Here is a 6,000-nt window from a genome sequence, read left to right on the forward strand (position 1 = left end):
AAATTTTGCTTTAACCCCAAATATTTCAATTTCACAAGGGTAGCAAGAGAAAATTGACCATACGATTTGTTGTGCACTTTCTCCTGTTACCCTAGTAAAAATGCAAAATTTGGGGACAAAGCAACATTTTTGTCAGAAAAAGTAAAAATTTTAATTTTTCCCTTCCACATTGCTCTAATTCCTATGAAGCACCTGAAGGCTTAATCAACTTTTTGCATATGGTGTGGAGCACTTTGAGGAGAGCAGTTTTTAAAATTGTGCCACTTTTAGGTATTTTCTGTCATATAGGCCCCTTAAACATGATGCGGTACCTAAAAAAAATGATTTTGTAAATTTTGTTGGAAAAATGATAAATTGTTGATAATTTTTTAACCCTTCTAACTTCCTAATAAAAAAAATGTTTAAAAAATGATGCTGATATAAAGTAGACATGTGGTAAATGTTATTTGTAAATGATTTTGTACAACAGGACTAGCTTTTTTAGGGATATAAAAATTGAAAGTTTGAAAATTCCGATATTTTCACAAATGATTGCAAAAATAAAAAAGTAACCTAAATTTACCACTAACACAAAGTACAATGTGTCTCAAAAAGCAATTCTGGAATCACTGGAGTCACTCTAAATTACAAACCCAATTCTTCATACCTACAATACCCATTATGCACAAAACCTGTGTCACAGGACTTCTGAGAGATTAACCTCTTAATCCCATATGACGTACTATCCCGTCAAGGTGACCTGGAACTTAATTCCCAGTGACGGGATAGTACGTCATAGCCGATAGGCCGCGCTCACGGGGGGAGCGCGGCCGATCGAGGCCGGGTGTCAGCTGCCTATCGCAGCTGACATCCGGCACTATGTGCCAGGAGTGGTCATGGACCGCCCCCGACACATTAACCCCCGGCACACCGCGATCAAACATGATCGCGGTGTACCGGCGGTACCGGGAAGCATCGCTTCCCTGAGACGATCGGTACAAGGTGATGTACTCACCTTATACCGAGCGTCTTCTCCCTGCAGGCCCCGGATCCAAAATGGCCGCGGGGCTGCATCCGGGTCCTGCAGGGAGTACTTCCGGGTCGGAGCAGGCTGCAGATGAAAGCTGCAGCCTGCTCCGATGAAAGTATGATCGCCGATCTGATAGAGTGCTATGCACACTATCAGATCGGCGTTCTGTGATGTCCCCCCCCCCCCCGGGACAAAGTAAAAAAGTTAAAAAAAAAAATTTCACATGTGTTAAAAAAAAAATAAAAAAAAATTCCTAAATAAATAAGAAAGAAAAAAAAATAATATTCCCATAAATACATTTCTTTATCTAAAAAAAAAAAAAACAATAAAAGTACACATATTTAGTATTGCCGCGTTCGTAACGACCCAACCTATAAAATTGTCCCACTAGTTAACCCCTTCAGTGAACACCGTAAGAAAAAAAAACGAGCCAAAAAAAACAACGCTTTATTATCATACCGCCGAACAAAAAGTGGAATAACACGCGATCAAAAAGACAGATATAAATAACCATGGTACCGCTGAAAACGTCATCTTGTCCCGCAAAAAACGAGCCACCATACAGCATCATAAGCAAAAAGATAAAAAACTTATAGTCCTCAGAATAAAGCGATGCCAAAATAATTATTTTTTCTATAAAATAGCTTTTATCGTATAAAAGCGCCAAAACATAAAAAAAGATATAAATGAGATATCGCTGTAATCGTACTGACCCGACAAATAAAACTGCTTTATCAATTTTACCAAACGTGGAACGGTATAAACGCCTCCCCCAAAAGAAATTCACGAATAGCTGGTTTTTGGTCATTCTGCCTCACAAGAATCGGAATAAAAAGTGATCAAAAACTGTCACATGTCCGAAAATGTTACCAATAAAAACGTCAACTCGTCCCGCAAAAAACAAGACCTCACATGACTCTGTGGACCAAAATAAGGAAAAATTATAGGTCTCAAAATGTGGAGACTCCAAAAACTTTTTTGCTATAAAAAGCGTCTTTTAGTGTGTGACAGCTGCCAATCATAAAAATCCAATATAAAAAATGCTATAAAAGTAAATCAAACCCCCCTTCATCACCCCCTTAGTTAGGGAAAAATAATAAAATTAAAAAAATGTATTTATTTCCATTTTCCCGTTAGGGTTAGGGCTAGGGTTAGGGTTAGGGCTAGGGTTAGGGTTAGGGCTAGGGTTAGGGCTAGGGTTAGGGTTAGGGCTAGGGTTAGGGCTAGGGTTAGGGCTAGGGTTATGGCTAGGGTTAGGGTTGGGGCTAGGGTTGGAGCGAAAGTTAGGGTTGGGGCTAAAGTTAGGGATAGGGTTGGGGCTAAAGTTAGGGTTAGGGTTGGGGATAAAGTTAGGGTTAGAGTTGGGGCTAAAGTTAGGGTTAGGGTTGGGGCTAAAGTTAGGGTTAGGGTTGGGGATAAAGTTAGGGTTAGAGTTGGGGCTAAAGTTAGGGTTAGGGTTGGGGCTAAAGTTAGGGTTAGGGTTTGGATTACATTTACGGTTGGGATTAGGGTTGGGATTAGAATTAGGGGTATGTCAGGGTTAGGGGTGTGGTTAGGGTTACAGATGGGATTAGGGTTAGGGGTGTGTTTGGATTAGAGTTTCAGGTAGAATTGGGGAGTTTCCACTGTTCAGGCACATCAGGGGCTCTCCAAACGCGACATGGCATCCGATCTCAATTCCAGACAATTCTGCATTGAAAAAGTAAAACAGTGCTCCTTCCCTTCCGAGCTCTCCCGTGCGCCCAAACAGGGGTTTACCCCAACATATGGGGCATCAGCGTACTCGGGACAAATTGGACAACTTTTGGGTTCCAAGTTCCCTTGTTATCCTTGGAAAATAAAAATTTGGGGGGCTAAAAATCATTTTTGTGAAAAAAAAAATAATTTTTATTTTCACGGCTCTGCGTTATAAACTGTAGTGAAACACTTTGGGGTTCAAAGTTCTCACAACACATCTAGATAAGTTCCTTGTGAGGTCTAGTTTCCAATATGGGGTCACTTGTGGGGGGTTTGTACTGCTTGGGTACATCAGGGGTTCTGCAAATGCAACGTGACGCCTGCAGACCAATCAATCCAAGTCTGCATTCCAAATGGCGCTCCTTCCCTTCCGAGCTCTGCCATGCGCCCAAACAGTGGTTCCCCCCACATATGGGGTATCAGCGTACTCAGGACAAATTGGACAACAACTTTCGGGGTCCAATTTATCCTGTTACCCTTGTAAAAATACAAAACTGGGGGCTAAAAAATAATTTTTCTGAAAAAAAAAAGATTTTTATTTTCACGGCTCTGCGTTATAAACTGTAGTTCAAAGCTCTCAAAACCCATCTAGATAAGTTCCTTAGGGGGTCTACTTTCCAAAATGGTGTCACTTGTGGGGGGTTTTAATGTTTAGGCACATCAGGGGCTCTCCAAACGCGACATGGTGTCCCATATCAATTCCAGTCAATTTTGCATTGAAAAGTCAAATGGCGCTCCTTCCCTTCCGAGCTCTGCTATGCGCCAAAACAGTGGTTTACCCCCACATATGGGGTATCGTTGTACTCAGGACAAATTGCACAACAACTTTTGTCATCTAATTTCTTCTCTTACCCTTGGGAAAATAAAAAATTGGGGCGAAAAGATCATTTTTGTGAAAAAATATGATTTTTTAATTTTTACGGCTCTGCATTATAAACTTCTGTGAAGCACTTGGTGGGTCAAAGTGCTCACCACACATCTAGAAAAGGTCCTTAGGGGGTCCACTTTCCAAAATGGTGTCACTTGTGGGGGGTTTCATTGTTTAGGCACATCAGGGGCTCTCCAAACGCAACATGGCGTCCCATATAAATTCCAGTCAATTTTGCATTGAAAAGTCAAATGGTGCTCCTTTCCTTCCGAGCTCTGCCATGCGCCCAAACAGTGGTTTACCCCCACATATGGGGTATCAGCGTACTCAGGACAAATTGTACAACAACTATTGGGGTTGAATTTCTCCAGTTACCCTTGGTAAAATAAAACAAATTGGATCTGAAATAATATTTTTGTGAAAAAAGTTAAATGTTCATTTTTATTTAAACATTCCAAAAATTCCTGTGAAACACCTGAAGGGTTATTAAACTTCTTGAAAGTGGTTTTGAGCACCTTGAGGGGTGCAGGTTTTAGAATGGTGTCACACTTGGGTATTTTCTATCATATAGACCCCTCAAAATGACTTCAAATGAGATGTGGTCCCTAAAAAAAAATGGTGTTGTAAAAATGAGAAATTTCTGGTCAACTTTTAACCCTTATAACTCCCTAACAAAAAAAAATTTTGGTTCCAAAATTGTACTGATGTAAAGTAGACATGTGGGAAATGTTATTTATTAAGTATTTTGCGTGACATATCTCTGTGATTTGTCACAGAGAAAAGAGGAAGCAGCACATCTGAATGCTGGTGCAGTGCGGGTCTCGTCGCCGACAGCGGTGGACACTGCGTCAGGACCCGCACTGCACCAGCATTCAGATGTGCTGCTTCCTCTTTTCTTTCCACAACGGACATAATCCTCCAGTGTTTAACTACATATCCAACAGACTTACTAAGTGGATCCTCAGTTCTCTCATAGTACGTAACTGACGAAGGCCAGACCAGGCCGAAACGTTTTGCTCGTACTACAGAATAAAAAAATTCTCAGTTTAAGTTGAGTGCCGGGTTCTTTGTATATTCACGTATATGGTTTGGGAACCTACCCGTGCACCTTAGCGGCTGTGCTCACGTGTTTTGTTTCACAAAAGCATCTGTGTCATTAATCTTTCAGATTATAAACCCAACAAAGTGGAGCTGGCTGTGCTTTCCAGAGGACTCTCATTTTGTCTTACTAAGGCCCTGGATAAAACTGAACTCTGCAGTGATATGGAACATTTTTTCAGGAGACTGCGCCTGAGGGAATATTGTTGTGAATTCTGCTCTTGGGTTCCCTCCGGTGGTTGTTGGTGGTAATGCAGTTGTCCCTGGGTTGTAATGCTGCTCAGGTGTCCCTGCTTATTGCTTTCTCACTGGGTATTTAGGTGTGCAGGATCCATTAGTCCTTGCCACTTGTCCATTGTTCTTGGAGGTTTCACATCTCTCTCTGGTTCCTCCTGCCCTGCTGCCCAATTCAGCAAAGATAAGTTCTGGTTTTTGTTTCTGCAGCCCACATGCTGTGGGCTTTACAGTTTAGGGTATGTGCACACGTCCGGATTTCTTGCAGAAATTTCCTGAAGAAAACCGGAAATTTTCTGCAAGAAATCCGCAATTTTTTTTTTGCGGTTTTTTTGCGTTTTTTTCGCGGTTTTTTTAGCATTCTGCAAGCGTAATTAGCTTGCAGAATGCTAAAGTTTTCCAAGCGATCTGTAGCATCGCTTGGAAAACTGACTGACAGGTTGGTCACACTTGTCAAACATAGCGTTTGACAAGTGTGACCAACTTTTTACTATAGATGCAGCTTAAGCAGCATCAATAGTAAAAGATAGAATGTTTAAAAATAATAAAAAAAATTAAAAAAATGCTTATACTCACCCAGACATCTCATCAGCGGCGTCCGTTCCTCTTCCTATAGCTGGTGTGTGCGCGCAGGACCTTCCATGACGTCGCGGTCATGTGAGCGGTCACGTGAGCGGTCACATGACCGCTCACGACCAATCACAAGACAGTGACATCATCGACAGGTCCTTCACCGCACACCAGCTACAGAAACCGAAGCGGCAGCATGCAGCGGTGAGGCAGGAAGACATCGAGGGTGAGTATAGGACTATTTTTTATTTTAATTCTTTTTTTTTTGACCAATTATATGGTGCCCAGTCTGTGGAGGAGAGTCTCCTCTCCTCCACCCTGGGTACCAACCGCATATAATCTGCTTACTTCCCGCATGGTGTGCACAGCCCCGTGCGGGAAGTAAGCAGATCAATGCACTCCTAGGTGTGCGGAATCCCCGCAATTCCGCATTTTTAATGAACATGTTGCTTTTTTTTCGCGGAAAAAATCGCAACATTTGCAC

Source organism: Ranitomeya variabilis, chromosome 3 (assembly GCF_051348905.1).
Source record: "Ranitomeya variabilis isolate aRanVar5 chromosome 3, aRanVar5.hap1, whole genome shotgun sequence".
Lineage (NCBI taxonomy): Eukaryota > Metazoa > Chordata > Amphibia > Anura > Dendrobatidae > Ranitomeya > Ranitomeya variabilis.